At 34.7% G+C, this 18,376-nt stretch overlaps 1 protein-coding gene across 12 annotated transcripts in view; it reads left to right on the top strand.

Moving 5' to 3' along the window:
• Nucleotides 1-18,376, top strand: part of LOC114323202 (putative LRR receptor-like serine/threonine-protein kinase At3g47570) — a 35,716-nt gene that overhangs the window by 14,369 nt on the left and 2,971 nt on the right. The window lies entirely within an intron of this gene.

Genomic DNA, 18,376 nt, shown 5'->3' with positions numbered 1-18,376 from the left:
GATAGAAGCAGAACCTCTTGCCAAAATCCGAGATGTGGACGTCAAGAACTTTATATGGAGAAACATCATCACCAGATTTGGCATTCCAAGAGCAATAGTTGCCGACAACGGAACGCAATTTGACAGCAAACTCATCAAGAACTTCTGTGCGAAATTCAAGATAAAGAATTACTTTTCAACACCAAGTTTTCCCCAAAGCAACGGGCAAGCAGAAGCATCCAACAAAGTAATCTTGGATGGGATAAAGAGGAGACTACAGGCAGCCAAAGGAAAGTGGGTAGACGAGTTGCTCAATGTACTCTGGGCATATCGGACTACGCCGAGAAGATCAACAGGGGAAACCCCCTTTGCTATGGCCTATGGCACAGAAACAGTCATTCCTCTTGAGATCGGCATCTCAAGGATCAGAACCCAGGGAGTAGAGAATGGGACCAATGACATACTTCTAGCCCGAGATCTGGATCTCTTAGAAGAAAGAAGGGAAAAAGCTACAATTCAGCTCGCAGCATACCAGCAGCAGCTTGCTAGAGCTTACAATAAGAAGGTCAATCCAAGGGAATTTCAGGTCGGCGACCTAGTCCTGAGAAAAGTTGTTGGCAACAAGAAGGACCCCAGAGAAGGCAAACTTGGACCAAACTGGGAAGGACCCTACAGAATCACTTCGGTATTAGGCAATGGGGCGTACCGACTTGAAGACAATGAGGGCAAAGCTTTGCCAAGACCCTGGAACACTTGTAATTTGAAATTTTTCTATCATTAGATGTTCCTTGTTATTTTTTACCGACATCATTAATAAAATTTTAGCAGAGTTCTCCAAAGACTTGTGAATTGATAAAAGATGCATAATGATTAATAATGAGAACCCAAGTGGAACTCAGGTTCACATTGGGGGCAGAGAGAAGACAGTAATGCTTAACGTTTGTTGAAATTTGTAGCAATTTACAAGTTGAAGTTAAGCCGAGATAATTGTTTATCTTCACTTGTTGAAATTTGTAGCAATTTACAAGTTGAAGTTAAACTAAAGTAATGCTTAACACTTGTTGAAATTTGTAGCAATTTACAAGTTGAAGTTAAGCAGAGATAATTGTCTATCTTCACTTGTTGAAATTTGTAGCAATTTACAAGTTGAAGTTAAACTAAAGTAATGCTTAACGCTTGTTGAAATTTGTAGCAATTTACAAGTTGAAGTTAAGCCGAGATAATTATTTATCTTCACTTGTTGAAATTTGTAGCAATTTACAAGTTGAAGTTAAACTAAAGTAATGCTTAATGCTTGTTGAAATTTGTAGTAATTTACAAGTTGAAGTTAAGCCGAGATAATTGTTTATCTTCACTTGTTGAAATTTGTAGCAATTTACAAGTTGAAGTTAAACCAAAGTAATGCTTAAACACTTGTTGAAATTTATAGCAATTTACAAGTTGAAGTCGAACCAAAGACAAGAAAACTTGCCGAGATATATCATCGGTTGACATAACCGAGATGTGTCACCCCGAGAAGGTTACACAAAGGAGGAAGAGTGTACATATGCAGAATATTCTAAGTATAGAATCATGCAAAGACAAAACAAGAAAACAGGAGTGCAGGCACTTAGAAAAGAAAAGTTATATTCATTCACCAAAGGGCACATCGGTCATACAAAGAACATACATTGTTTCCCAAAGATAAAGAAGCAAGAAAATACAAGTAAGAAAAAAACTTAGAGCTAAGGCTCCTTTCCTCTAGATTGTTGAATTTGAAGATCAGATACCACCTCAGCCTCCTTCTTTGCCGCTATCTCGGCGTCAATTTCTTGGAGAGTTTCTTCAACAGTCTTGACCTCATAAGGGATGTCGGCTAGTGCGATGTCGGGAACAGCTTTTTGGACAACCTCATCTCCTTCTTCATCCTGAGTCAAGTCTAGGACTTGCTCATTCTGAGGAAGGGACTTGGCCCCATCAGCATCTTTGGACTTTCTGACCAAAGCCTCATCCTCTTCCTCATTGGCATCCTCATACTCGGATTCGCCGACGTCTTGACTTGAGGGTTGGGCTGGAGGGAATGGAAGAGGAATATTGTCGGCATTTCTCAGGGGCGAATCATCAGGGACATTCAGTTTTTTCAGAAGAGACATCCAACCAAGGGTGAAACCCTTGTTGCATGCCTGCTTCACTTGAAGTTCATAGGCCTCAGTAACGTCAGCCATACCTTGATTATACGCCTTTTCATCAACTTCCTTAATCTCGGCGTCTTTAGTGGCCAGAGCCTCCGGAAGCTCTTTTCAGCTTGGGCCATTTTTTCTTCTGCTTCTCTCTTTTGGGACTCAGCCACTTTCTTGATGGCTTCAGCGGCCTCAGCCTTCTCTTCGGCATTGGTCTGGGCTTTTATTGCAGCCTCGGCTTGGTCCTCTAGTTTTTTCATCTTCGATTGAAGACCTTTGTTGGTCTTTTGGAGGGAAGAAAACTCTTTCTTCATGTCGGCCAGATTTTGCCGATTCTCAAAAGACTGCATTGAGAAAGAGTGGGCATTCTGGATGGCCTAAAAGAAAACAGAGGTATTAAAGAATATTCAAAGTGTAAAATAAAGAGAAAGAAAAATTTGCCAAGTAGAAAACGTTTACCTGAACAGGGTGCTGTAACATTAAGGCATAGTTCTCATACTCGCTATACTTGGCGTTCCGCTCCAGGTCACCTGGGAGAAGTAGAGCGGTATTGAGTGCAATGCCAACATTGATATTGTCGGCACTGTCACTTGCCATTACGGGCTTATCCTCTAGGGTGATTTCGGGAGCCCAGGGGACAGCGGGCTTTTTTGATCCCGAAGTTGTTGCGGAAGAAGATCTCAGCTTTTTTGGTTATTGGGATTCCGATGGTTGAGACTCAGAGCGCCTCTTCCTAGCAGAAGGCTGAGGTTTGTCACTCTCAGCCAATTTTGAAATAGGCAGAGCGTCTTCAGACTCAACTTGAGCCACCTTGGCCTTCGGTTGGGCTTTCTTAACTCTTTTTGGTTTTGTTGGAGGTTGGGTTTGTATTGGTTATTCGTCAATAGATGATGGAATGTTGGCTAGGAGGTCTTTAGCAACTGGCTTTGGGCGACCCATCTCGGCTCTAAGAACAAGACGTCGACGATGCTTTCTTTGGGATGGTGGAATGAGATATGGAGCTGAGATTGACGGCTGTTCTGCTGGATCAGAGGTTGATCCTTGGTCTGTTCGCGATGTTGATGCAACTGGAAGAGTTGTAGCAGAGGGAGGAGATAAGCTCTTCTTCTTCTTTTTCCTGGGGACGTCGGGGAGAGCTGATTTGTATGTTGGGATGAAGTTGAGAAGCAGGGGTGCCTTTCGCTTCTGAACTGGCAGGTCCAGTAATTTCTTCAAATCCTTGCTGGGAACAAAGGATTGACGAAAGTTTTTTGGTGGCTAACGTACAGCTGCAAGAAGAACAGACATCAGAAACAGACAAAGTATTTAAATATTTTGAAGGAAAACAGGCAAAGCTGAATGCTGGGCTCTTACCCTTGCCCTTTAAAACTGATCGGGGAAGAGGGAAGAGATGGATGTTCTCGTTTAGAGCAAACTCCCAATTTTTCGAGGTAATGAGATAGTCATCTCCAGCCCCCTTGTTGGTGGTTGGGAGGTCGGCTACGATTTTGAATTCTGTAGACCTCGGCTTAAGGTAATAAATGTAGCCTTTTTCTTTCAAATTAAGGGCACACACGGTATAACAATATTGGATATCGGCTAGGGTGATCCTAACGTTTTCCTGTTTAGCTAAGGTAATAATACCAAAGATCACTCGATAGGAATTGAATGCCAGTTGCATGGGGTTCAATTTATAAAAGTAAAGAATCTCGCGAAAAAAGATGTTGAGTGGGAGCTGGAGTCCACACTCGATAAAAGTGACTACGGGGAAAGGCATAGAGTCGGCAGTGGGCATGATGGAGTCATCATCCCCAGCCAACCTCAAATGGACGTCGGCTGGGATCTCAAACTCCTGTCTAAAGTATTCTAGTTTGGAGGGGGTGTTTACCCTATGTTCTCACATACCCATGATATTGGCTTAATCTTAGAAGGTGGGTTTTAGAAGATGTTTTTGAAAGGTTATTGGGACCTCGGCAAACAGTAAGGTACGTGCAGGTTTCAGTTTTTTCGTAAGTTATGGATTCTACAGACAAATCTTAGACCTAAATTTATGGAAACACGGATTGAAGGCAAGAATCTGGAAAAGATGCAAAAAACAGAAAACAAAAACGAAGTTTCAGAAACAAGAACTGAGATGGGCTATCAAGAACATGAAAAATACAAGAGTATATGGCCAAGAACAGTGGCAAACGTGCGAAGAAGTGGTGAAACAGTGCGTGTGTTCGAAATATGGGCAAAAGCAAAATCATGGATGAATGCATTTAGATGTACGATTTATGAATAAAAAAAAAAAAAAAAAAAAGCTTGAAACAGTACAGTAATGGTGACAAAAAAAAAAAAAAGAAACATCAGGGAATTAAAAACAAAAAGAACAGTAGCTTACCAGAAAAAGGGAAACTGGAAAGGGATTTGCCGATGTCCTACGACGGTTGCAGGAGCAGAAGACCGGTGGAAATCTCGCCGGAAAGGAGAAGGACGCAGAGCTTTGGAAGCTTGAGCGATGGAGGGTTTCGAAAGCTAGAGAGAGATAGCAGGAGATTCGAATGAAAAAGTGAAGAGACGGAAAAAAGGGGAAAAGTTTTTGATTAAACAGAAACGGCGGCAAAAGCAATCAATGCGCCTAGAAGAACGAGGGCGTCAGACGGCGCACATAAAGAAAGAGGCGGCTAACAGGCGCGTCACGTGTACGGACCAGTAAGAGGGAAACGCGTGGCTAAAACCGTTGGGTTGAAGTGCATGACAGCTCATGCGTGTAAAAAGGTCCTTAAAAATCTTGATTTTTTAGGGAAAGTATGTCGGCCTGAAATGAATGATCTCGGCTGTCAAATTTTAAGCCGATTTACTGGAAGAAAATACAGATATAGGTTCTATCACCTCAGAATGCCGAGGTAATAGAACCTAAGGGGCAGTTGTGGGGATATATTTTCTGAGTACCAACACGTGGCCAAGGTGACGCCGACGTGTTAGTCGAGGTGCCACGTGTCCTGGTCGTGACGCCGAGGTGATCTCGGCAAGGCCGAGGTTATCTCCGAAGATATCGGAATTCGAGATAAACGGATAAGGGACAAGAGTCCTAAAATAAAGAGGAGACTTAGTTAAGATGAGGATAAAACTCTTAGGGAGTTTATCATTATCTCTTGAGGAGTCCAAAGTAAGTACTGAATTGGAGTCCATAGAAGTCAGGTCTCTAGTGGAACTAGGATTGAGTAAACTATAAAAGAGAGGCACCCCCGTGGGTCTAAGGTACGCAATTTTATACTTTGAACAGTGAGTTTAGCACTTGATTATCTTTGAGAGATATACTGACTTGATCGTCGGAGTGCCCCCGGGTGGAAGAACCACCGCCGGAGCCTTTTCTTTCTGTTACAGGTTAGCTGAAGCCATCTATTCTGCCGGTGCTCTCTAGCTGGTTACTAAACGGACAGTGTGGTCAGAAAATCACCCACACAAAAAGTATGTGTAAAAAAATAAAATGAGTAATTTGATTATAAACTCAAATTCCCAAACAAAGTCTCACTTGTTGTTTTCAAAATAATATTGTAGAATCAACATTTATTGAAGTCGATTAAAAACAAGGAGAATACAGGTGGTTTGAAGACTTTAAAGAGAAGAAAACAAACGAAAAGGACACTAAGGGGTTGTTTGGGATATCCTAAATAAGTATATTTTTTATTTTTTTAGATTAAAAATTTGAGGAAAAAAATATGGATGTTTGGATTAACTTTTTGACTTTTTATGAAAAAAATATGTATTAAAAAATTGTATAAATAAGTATATTGGAAAATAAAGTGATGGAATAGGCCGTACGGTTGGAAGCCTAAAGGGCAGCGCGGCAGAGGATAGTGTAGGAGATTTATTCTCTACTTTTTGGGCATATATTGATCGGTTCTGTTCGGCCCATGGGGGCCACCACGGGTCCCGTTTTACTAATCGGAACCGTTAAATATGTAGAACTCGTCGAGTACTATATGTTTGTAAAAAATCACCTTGATTGGATATTGATAGTAATCTGATCGTGTTAGTTTTTTTTGTTAACTGTTAACTATAACACCATCCATTTTTATACAAAACTGATTTCATCATGTATTTAGCGATATCCGATAGACGTGATTTTTTACAAGAATATAGTACTAGACGAGTTCTACTCATTGACGGTTCAGATTATTAAAATGGGACCCATGATGGGCCCCCACGGGCCCAGCCCTACCATCAAATTTAGTAAATATTTTACTATAATTTTTTTTCCCCGATCACTGACTTCACCATCTTGTCAGTACCAATCCATGAGTTTATTTTTTTGATTTGTATTAATATGTGTATATTATTTTTTTTAATATTTTTTTTTTGTGAATAGTGTTAACTTTTTAATTTTTTGGATAACTTTTTGTTTTTTTGAATTTTTCAGGGGTTGCCAAACTTGGCCTAAGGCTTCGTTTGGGAATAAGCTTTTTTAGTATTTTTTTAGTTTTTTGACTAAAATATGATGTAAAAAAAACTAGTATGTTTGGGATATTTTTTGACGTTTTACGAAAAGGTGTACAAAAAGTAGAGAGGAAAGGTAATCTTTGACTTTTTGGTATCGGTTATTGGCTTTTTAATTTTTTTAGTAACTTTTTAAGTTTTTAGCTAAAAAATAACTTTCCAAACGAGGCCTAAGTACTAGTAAAATATTGAAAGGACAAATGGAAAGGACATTAAGGCTTTGTTTGTCATAAATTAAAAAAGTCAAAAAGTCACTATCTTATTTAAGTCACATCACCTCTCTATCACATCACTTTAAACCCAACCCATACCCAACCTATATTTCATAAAATGTCAAAAAGTATACTATTTAGATCATCCCAAATGACTCGTAAGAACTATTAAAATATTGAAATTGTTCGAATTAATTTGGAAAATATTTTAGGCTCCAAAATTCTTTCACAATTCAATTTATAATATTGTGATCTGATAACTATCAATTTTTAATTGGTTAGGCTTTTAATGATATGAGATCCAGCACCCTTATCATATCGCCGTGGATGTATTTATGGGTGTAAAATGTAGGTCACTAGCATTGTTAAATTAATTTTGGTACATGGTTTGATCCTATGGATGAAGGAATAAACCAAGTGCATAACCTTCAAGGAAGTAGACTTCAAATTCCCATCCTCAAATGCAAATGGGCTTCGCTATATTGTTAAATTTGTGGCCATTTTCCTTTCCATATGCATGATTATATAAATTGTGCAGAAGTGTTGAAGACGAATAACTTAAATATAGAATAATATCAAGAAAAATAATGGAAATGATGATCTAGAAAGAAGTATCAAAATATGTGGAGCGTAAATGAAAATGATGATATAAATTGTACATTAACGTTGAAGACGAATAACTCAGATATAGAATAATACCAAGAAAAATAATGTGTGAATTCTCATCTGTTACCCAAAAGACAACTTAAGAGGATGGGTGAATTAGGTTTTTACAATTAAAATTAATAATACCCTAATAAAAATTATGACTAGCACAATAGATAAATATAATTAATGAAATAAAAATAATTAAAACAAGTGTCTTAACAACTATATCAGTTAATGATTTTAGTACAGTAAAAATGTAAAATATAACTATGGCAATTTAAAATAAAATAAAGAGATAAGAGAGAGAGACAAACAAATTTATAGTGGTTCGGCTTTAACTCGGCCTACGTTCATTCCTCAAGCTTCACTTAAGATTTTCCATTATCTTCTCGCTTCACAGGGGTGCTAGCAACCTCTTTACAAATGGAGCAATCCTTTACGGATTTTGTACAGACTTCACAAGTCCAAACCCTTGCAAATCTTAGGTGATTCACAATCACTCTCAAGATTTCAAGAACACAGTGTTTGCAACACTTTTACAAGATGAAATGGTATTTTTTCTTTCAAAGAAAGCTTACAATAAAGATTTCTCAAAGATAGATATATAAAATGAAATTTTGATTTTTCTGTAAATCTCACACAGGAAAGATGGGCTTAAAGCTATAAGGCTCAGTGTATAATTTTTTAGAATAGATGTGAGTGATTATAGATCAAAGAATATTTTCAGTTTTTTTGTAACTTGTTTATATTAGAGACTTTGGTATATATAATGAAAATTATAGCCGTTTATAGCTGTTATAGTCATTTGAATTTATAGCCGTTTATAGCCGTTGTACTTCCATCATTACCAATTTGAATATCTTCTACTCCATCATTACAAATTTGAATATCTTCTACTTGAACCTTTTGAACCTTTTGAACCTTTATAGTCGTTTATAGCCGTTGTACTTCCATCATTACTAATTTGAAAATTTTCCACTTGAACTTTTTGGCCTGCTGCTGTGCTAGGCTGTTTGAACCTTTGTTTTGGGCTGTTTGAACTCCTGATTTAATCAAATATTAAATACATTTTAACAACATTTAGGATAAAAGTTTAGATGAGAAATAATGTGACAAAATAAATTTTGATTTTATTAAAACATAAAATCATCAAAATAAATTTTGATTCTATTTTTCTCTTCCAAATAAATTAAAACATAATTAAATAAATCATCAAAATAAATAAGTCTAACAATCTCTCCCTTTTTGATGATGACACATAATGATGTTTTGATTTAATTTGGGAGTAAGAAAGGCTCCCCCTCAAGTAATGCTCCCTGAATTCATTTCTAAATGCATATGTTAGCACATGTGTAATAAATAAGTTTTAATTAGAGACATGATATGAGACTAAGATATCAAACTATAAATACATAATCATCAGATTAGTTTTCAAATAATGCCATAATACATAACATCATATAATTTCTCCCCCTGTGACATTATCAAAAGGAAATCATGGGTCCAAATCTGGAGGAGTATGAGAAAAATGATAGTGATAAATGACATCAAAAAATAGATAATCAAAACATATATATACATATATACATATATATATATATATATATATATGAATCGCCCGTGCCTCTATTTTTCGTTGAAAATCACGTCGAACACGCGGCCTCGCTTTTGCGTCAGCCGACCGACAAAAACAGCTCTCCTTGATTGCCGCTCGCCTCGGCTATTTTTCCCTCATTGTCGTCTTCTCTTTAGCCTTCTTCTTAATCACACTCGTCTGCTTCTTCTTCTGCACCTCACTCTCTTCTATCTCTTCTTCTACATCGAGAGACAAAAAAAAACTGAACGGAGGAGGCCAAACCTCAGTCTATTTTCTTCTATTTCTCTGCAACGCATTGCTTTTACACCTTTCACCTCTAAACCATGGCTTTCTCATCCTGTCCCCTTACTCTATTTCGGGACCTGAACGATCCCATAAGCTCTGCTGGACCGAGTGCCTCTATTCCCACTCTTCCTGTCATTCCTCCGCCTAACCTTCCTATGATGTCGATTGGGCAAATCATGGCAGCTCAATCTGACATAGAAGCCAATCATTTCACACTGACGTCCTGTATGGAGACGATGACGGCAGTCACAAAATTGGCTCACCGATTGCAGAACAGGACAAGTGAGCTCCATCAGGTCAACGCCCAACTCTCTCTACTCCAACGCATGTACAAGGATGCGCGAGTAGAAATAGGTGCACTGAAGGCCGAAAAAAAAAAGCTTAAACGGAAGACCATCTCCATGACTCAATTTGGAGCAATGTCATTCTTGGCCTTTGATAGTCAGTGGGGAGTCATCGCGCTTGACGAAAGCACGGAGGCAGGGGCGTCAAGGGTCGCCCAAGGTGATAAAAAGAAGAAGAAAACGATGGAAGAGGTGAGTAAGTAAGATCGGCGTATGGCCGGAAAAAAAATGAAACGTTTTTTTTTTTTTATGTTTATTTTGATCGGCGTGTGGCCATAAAAAAAATGAGGGGTGTTTTTTTTTTTTGTTCGTTTTGTTATGTAAATATTTGTATTTTGATTTTTTGTTGTGTTTATGTTTAAGTACTGAAAAATGAAATTAAAAAGCAGAGAAAAAAAATAAGAAAATTAAGCCCAAACAAAAAATAATAATGAGAGACCAAATTGTTAATGAGTATATGAGAAGTATTTGAGCATGATCTAATTCTCAATTTCTTAGCAAGAGCATACCAATCTCAAGACTATAATAGACATAACAGTGCATAGATCAAACAAGGTTGCCAAGCAAGAGCATAAATATGGAGTTAAAGTTCAAGTCACTCTTCCTTGAGGAAAATGATCTTCCTCTTACATTATCAACAACTAATCAGCCCAAAGGTCATGTTGTAAGAATTAAGATATCAAAAGCATAGAGATACCAAAATAATCAGAGATACTAAAACAATTAAGTCTTTTTTTCTCACCCCATGACATTTTTAACAAAATCAAGCACAAGGAGGGAGTATGGTACAGCATCTAGGCTGAAAGAATGTAAGTCTCATTATAGCACAAATAATCATCCATATCAAGGTAGTTCTATGATACTAAAAAAAAAAATGATAGCACATAATGATCATACAATTGAAGCTCATACCATTTGACAATAATAGGCAAAAAAAATAGTAACATGTGAAGGTGCAAGCCCATAAGTTTGATATCAAATACAGAATAAAAACTGAGGGGATTTTAAAAAATAATCAATTTTAAATTCTTCCCCTTGTTTCATTTGGCAAAATCAATAGGAGATATGATAAATGAAAGCTCATAACTGAAATGTTCTCGTCAATAATATCAAATAGGATGCCAAAATGATACCAACATGCAATCTACTAAGGATACTAATATGCAATCTAGAAGATTTAACAATCATAGCTCAAGCATTATGTAGAATACCAAATATTGCTCATAATAGGTTAAACTCAATATAATCTCATAGAGCTAATGTAATTCCAAAAAAAATGAATCATGTTCAAGGTATAGTAATCCATATGCCAAGAAGAATCATGAATTTTAATATGTACCACACATTTAAGCATATGCATGATTTTTAGGTAAGAGTATCATCAAAGAGTATACATTGCAAATCATATGAAGCATAATCAATCTTTTTCATATCAAAGTAATAACAGTATTAGCTCAAGGGATATAAGATAGAATTTTTACCTCAAAAGCTTAAGAGAGTATATGAGGCATACCTTAGGTTTAACAGATGGAAGCTTTTCAATCTTCAATTTTTTTTCATGAGGAGTTCATCTCAAAAGGGTTTAACAAGTATGTTAGCCAAGTGATTTCTCCCCCTAAGTTGGTGCTATCCTTTTCTAATGTGATTTGTGTAAATATAACATTTATAGAACAATCACTATTACTCAATAAAAATATAGCACAAATCACTTCTAATCACAAACTCAAAAGGTGAAAAATAATTCAATGATCAAACAAGAGTTTAGAATGCTATTTTTCAGAATTTTCAAGTTGTAGCACATAGCATAATATGCATAAGAAAATAGTATTATGCTTTTTGTTTTAAAAATGATGCAACAATCTCATTTAATCACATAACATTATCAAGAGGCATTTTCATCAATTCAATCCACATACTCAAGTGTGATAAAACATTTTACTTAATGTGGAACACAATATGAATGTTATAAACAATTAATTCAACAATTTATCAATCAAAAGCATTTCATGAGATGTATGCCAATATAATTCATATTTAAAAGATATTCAATAGGATAGATGCAATGTCTCTACAAACGTATGATATTTCTTTTCATTTAGATGGATCATAATCAAGGAATTTCACAACTCATTCAAATATTCCAATGTAAAGCATATAAGCATGAAATTTTCATATTGAGAATATTCGTGAGATCACAAATGTAGAATTCAAAATATAGATAATATATATCTCAAAAACATGCTATGACATCAAAATTGATTTTACAAAGATATGACTCAAAAAGGAATTAACATATTAGTATAAAGTCATATATAAGATGTGAAAAGTATGCTCACAATTTTTTTTTATCACTTCTTATCTCTTTTTCATAGCAATGGATGACATGATATAAAATGTTAATGAATACATGAATCATTCATATTCTAATAGGCATTCATCAAAATAATATAATTCTCATTTTTGAGTTCAATGAATGTTTGAAAGAAACTAGCAGAACATGACTTAGCAAACTTAGTACAATTAGGTTACATGAAAGCAATTATTAAACACAACCTATTGTACACAAATCACACCTTAAAGAATATAGAACTTTAAGCTGAAAGGTGTGTTAGGAGTTATACCTTCATTTACCTCTTTGGAATCTTCACACATACATTACCTCTATTGTTTATCTTGGTGATTTTCATTTCATCATTCTTTTTCTTGTAAGAGCTGATTTTGCTCTTTAGATTGAACATTCTTGTTGTGCATTTCCTCTCGAAGTCCTTGGTATTCTTTGAGATTTCATCTACAAAATATCTTGATTTCTTTCTTAGTACCCATACTTTCTTGGGTCCATAAGGATTAGTCTCAAGAACATTTAATCTCATAAAAGGTTTAGAATGATCAAAACCAAAGCCTACTTTGTCAAAAACACATCTTTTATTTCCAAGAAGCTTGTTGAGATTTTCTTTTCCTTTTACAAAATTTTCAAGAGTTTTATTTAAATCATCAACATTGTTTTTCAAAATGTTTTTCTCATTGGCAATAGACGTAAAGTCATTTTTCAAAGTAACATTTTCCATTTTTAAAACATCCACATCATTTGAAAGAAAAGTAACTAATTTTTTTAATTTAGAATTCTCAACACAAATATTTCTAAATATGTCATGTAATTCATTGAAAGCACTTTCAAGTTCTACATAATTAGAAATTACCTCATCTTGAGTGAATTCTTTTTCTCCAAGAGCCATGAGACACAAGTTGGCTACTCTATCATTTTCTCCCCAAATGGCTTCTTTTTTGCTGACATCCATCATTGAAAGTTCATGAGGCATGAGTGAGCCTAGGATTTCTTCAATGCCTAATTTTGTGAGGTCTTTTGCTTCTTGGATAGCTGTAACCTTAGCTTCCCATTCATTTGGCAAAGACCGAAGTATTTTTCTCACAAGCTCACCATTAGTATAAGATTTACCAAGAGATTTTAGAGCATTAATAATATTGATAAATTTATAAGACATCTCAGAAATAGATTTAAATGATTCCATAGTAAGAGTTCATAATCATGAATAAGCATGTCAATCCAAGACTCTTTTATTTGGTTAGTTCCTTCATAGGTGATTTCAAGTTTATCCTAAATCTCTTTAGCAGTAATACACCCAAAAATTCTATTGTGCTCATTTTCATCTAATCCACACACAAGAATAAGCTTGGCTTTAGCATTAGCTTGAAGGGGTTTATAATCACGCTCATCAAATTCATTCTCAAGTTTAGGCACACTGATATGGTCTACTACCTTGGTAGGGATTTTAGGACCTTTAGTGATAATGATCCACATGGCATAATCAGTGAGTTGTAGGTATAGGGTCATCTTATCCTTCCAATGACTATAGTTGTTTTTGTCAAATAATGGTAGCCTATTTGTGGCTTGTCCTTCAGCTAAGGTTGCCATGGATTGAAACTCCTAGATGGTTAAATATAAAACAAGAGTCTAGGCTCTGATACCAATTGTTACCCAAAAGATAACCTAAGAGGGGGGTGAATTAGGTTTTTACAATTAAAATTAATAATACCCTAATAAAAATCATGATTAGCACAATAGATAAATATAATTAATGAAATAAAAATAATTAAAACAAGTGTCTTAACAACTATGTCAGTTAATGATTTTAGCATAGTAAAAATGTGAAATATAGTTATGGCAATTTAAAATAAAATAAAGAGATAAAGGAGAAAGAGACAAACAAATTTATAGTGGTTCGGCTTTAACTCGGCCTACGTCCACTCCTCAAGTTTCACTTGAGATTTTCCACTATCTTCTAGCTTCACAGGGGTGCTAGCAACCTCTTTACAAATGGAGCAATCGTCCACGGATTTTATACAGACTTCACAAGTCCAAACCCTTACAAATCTTAGGTGATTTACAATCACTCTCAAGATTTCAAGAACACAATGTTTGCAACACTTCTACAAAATGAAATGGTATTTTTGCTTTCAAAGAAAGCTTACAATAAAGATCTCTCAAAGATAGATATATAAAATGAAACTTTGATTTTTCTGTAAATCTCATACAGGAAAGATGGGCTTAAAGCTATAAGGCTCAGTGTGTAATTTTTTAGAATAGATGTGAGTGATTATAGATCAAAGAATATTTTCAGGTTTTTTGTAACTTGTTTACATTAGAGGCTTTGGTATATATAATGAAAATTATAGCCGTTTATAGCCGTTATAGTCATTTGAATTTATAGCCGTTTATAGTTGTTGTACTTCCATCATTACCAATTTGAATATCTTCCACTCCATCATTACAAATTTGAATATCTTCCACTTGAACTTTTTGAACCTTTTGAACCTTTATAGCCGTTTATAGCCGTTGTACTTCCATCATTACTAATTTGAATATCTTCTAATTGAACCTTTTGAACCTTTTGGCCTGCTGCTGTGCTAGGCTGTTTGAACCTTTGTTTTGGGCTATTTGAACTCATGATTTAATCAAATATTAAATACATTCTAACAACATTTATGATAAAAGTTTAGGTAAGAAATAATGGGACAAAATAAATTTTGATTTTATTAAAACATAAAATCATCAAAATAAATTTTGATTCTATTTTTCTCTTTCAAATAAATCATTAAAATAAATTTTGATTCTATTTTTCTCTTCCAAATAAATTAAAACATAATTAAATAAATTATCAAAATAGATAAGTCTAACATCATCGTACAAGAATTAAATCTAGATCACATATTATTTTTTTTTGATATTTTTTTATGTCTGAATTCTTGATCTTTAACTTTACTCTTTGGTTATGTTCAATTATAAAGTGCGGTTGGAAATATTGTGATATGTAAGAAATCTAGTCAAATCAAATTTGTTTAGAATTTAAGAATAATATACTAATTATATTATAAATACTCAAAATTATATAAGGTATAAATCAAAAATTTATATTTTTAGGAGGCCCAGTCCCTTAACGTCCTGCCCCTGCTTTCGGATCTTTAGGTGGAAAAAAAAGGGGCATTTACATACAAGTCCCATTTTGTGAACTTATAATCCATTAAGTCTTAGATAAAATTATTTGCTCCTTCAAGTCCCATTAATTTTTAATAGATTTTATAATTAAATATCCAAACAAGCAGTGAGCTCCATAAACATATCCTTCGTAGAAAGAGAAGACAGAGTCAAGAGAGAGAGAGAGAGAGAGAGAGAGAGAGAGAGAGAGAGAGAGAGAGAGAACGGCGATCAAAGAAGTCACATCCGAATTGCCGATCTATTTGGCGAATTCACTCAACAGTTTGAGACTCGAAGGGCAAAAAATAGCCGCCATTGAAATTCTACAGCAATTCGATTGGGAAGTTCCAGATTGGGTCATCGTTCCTGGTGGAAATCTAGGCAACATTTACGCATTCTACAAAGGATTCAAAATGTGTGAAGAATTGGGACTCGTTGATCGAATTCCAAGGCTTGTTTGCGCTCAAGCAGCGAATGCGTATCCATTGTATCTACATTACAAGTCAGGTTGGGGTGAATTCAAGCCAGTGAAAGCAAATACTACATTCGCTTCGGCTATTCAAATCAGAGACCCAGTATCCATTGATAGAGCAGTATTTGCTCTCAAGAACTCAAATGGGATTCTTGAGGAAGCAATTGAAGATGAACTTATGGATGCCATGGCACAGTGGATGATGAATAGATGGCATCCCAGGAGTTAAATTTAACTTTATCGTTAACACTTACTGATTCTTCTGAATTTTGATCGAAATTGAGAAATTTCTCAAAATTGATAATTATAAATTTCTTAATTGTGATAATATTCTTAGTTCATACTAGAAAAAAATTGAGAAATTTCTTAGTTTTGATAATTATAAATTGAGAACATTCTCAGTTTTAAAATTGAGAACATTCTCAGTTTTGGAATTAAAGGGCAAAACGTCTTTTTACCTATAAATGGGACTTAATGGTTCAAAAACTTTTTGACATGACCTAAGCTACCACCAAATATGTAGATAGGACTTTTTGATAATTAATCCAAAAAAAAATTATCACTTTGCTTGGTTTGAGTTTTTTAAAAAAATTTACTTTTTTATTTTCTGTATTTTTTTATTTTTATTGAATTTTTTAAATATTTTATGCAATTTTTTAATTTTTAGACACACCAAACATAAATACACTTAAAAAGTATAATTTTTGTGAAAAAAAATCTTTAAAAAATTCACTAAATACCAAAAATATTTTTTAAAAAATCAATACATTTTTCGCATTTTTGTGTATTTATTAATTTTTTTAAATATTTTTTCACAAATATTTTACTTTTTAGACACATCTAAGTAAGATACATCTAAAAAAGTAAAAAAAAATGGTTAAAATTTTAAAAATATTCACTAAAAATAAAAAAACCACGAAAAATAAAAAAAAACTCAATTTTCAAAAAATTTTATTCAGAAAATTCAAACCAAACATACTGATTATTATTATTATTATTATTATTTGAAAATGATGATGACCTACCTCAAGTTCTCTCTTGTGACGAAATTATTTTTGATTTTATAACCCCCCCCCCCCCCCCCAACTATAAGATACACTAATCATGCATGTCCACATCTTTTACTTAAATAAAAATAAAATAAAAATAAAAAAGCAATTTTTTATGTCCATTGAAAACCAGGAAAATGAAGGTCACTTGAAGACTTGGTAAGGAGAAGAAAACAAATGAAGAGAACGTTAAGAACTAGTAAAATATTGAAATTGTCCTGATTAATTATTGAGCAAATTGCATTGGTAGTTCTTACATTTTATCACTTGTATCATTTTAATTCCTATAGTTTCAATTTATTCAATTTTGACCCTTAATTTTGGTCCAATTGATAACATCATTAGGGTTTTTGACAGAAATTTTTCACTGAATTGATTGAGGTTAAATCATTAAATTGATCAAGTATAAAATTTACTTCTAAAACATGACACATGCAGTTTATGTGCAAATTTGTCATAAAAAAATGCTAACAATTGGAATCAATTGGACCAATTTGAAATAAAAAAAAATAAAAAATTATGATCAAAATCGATCCAATTGAAATTACAAAAACTAAAATGATACAGAGTCAAAATACAAGGGCTAGCAGTGTAATTTGCCCTTAATTATTTGTCTGTCTGGTACATGGTTTGATCCCATGGACGGATGAAATCAAGTGCATGGACTTCACTTATATAAGAAGCACTGAAGATGATAGACTTTCAAATTAAGCGAGAGTTTCTAATCCTCATATGCAAATGGGTCTAGCAATATTGTCAATGTCGTGGCCATTTTTCCTTTCCATGCATGTCCTTGTTCTCTTGCGCATGGGTTTAGGATTTCGCCATGTTGGGGTAGGTGTAGCCGGTTCAGTACTTGGTGGGAATGAGGCTGACAGACTAGCCTTGCTTGCATTCAAGGCCGAAATAACAGGTGATCCCTCGGGGGCTCTAAGCTCGTGGAATGGATCCATCCATTTTTGCCAATGGGTTGGTGTAACATGTGGCCACCGGCATCATCAGAGGGTCATTATGCTGGACTTGGGTGGTAAAGAATTGACAGGGTCCATTTCGGCTCACATTGGAAATCTAAGCTTTCTTAGGAAACTATGGTTGATTAACAATAGCTTGAGTCATAAAATCCCACCAGAACTCGGCCGTTTGAAGAGACTGCAAATCATGTCACTGCGTAATAATTCTATTACAGGTGAAATTCCTGCCAATATTTCTGGTTGCTCTAGCCTTATTTCTCTTGAATTTTCTATGAATCCCCTGATGGGAAAAATTCCTATGGAGCTTGGTTTCTTGTCTAAACTCAAGAAACTGTTTTTGTGGAAAAACAGTCTAATAGGAGTCATTCCTTCTACTTTTGGGAATCTTTCTTCTCTACAAACAATTTATGCAGCTGAAAATAGTATTAGTGGGAATATACCTGACATCCTGGGTCGATTGACAAACTTACAAGTTCTTGAATTGGGGTCTAACAGGTTGGTTGGAATAATTCCTTCCACAATCTTTAATATATCTTCTATTCAAGTAATTAATGTTGTAAACAACCAAATTCGAGGGAAACTTCCCTCATACCTAGGAATTACTCTTCCTAATCTTCAATTTCTTGGGGTTGTTCTAAACTTGTTTACTGGATCCATTCCTTTTTCAATATCTAATGCCTCCAAACTACAAAGATTTGCCATCGAAGC

This window comes from Camellia sinensis, chromosome 2, assembly GCF_055761805.1.
Source record: "Camellia sinensis isolate YWXY chromosome 2, ASM5576180v1, whole genome shotgun sequence".
Lineage (NCBI taxonomy): Eukaryota > Viridiplantae > Streptophyta > Magnoliopsida > Ericales > Theaceae > Camellia > Camellia sinensis.
Note: the sequence above shows the minus strand (reverse complement) of the source record. Positions and strands in the feature narration are given on the sequence as shown.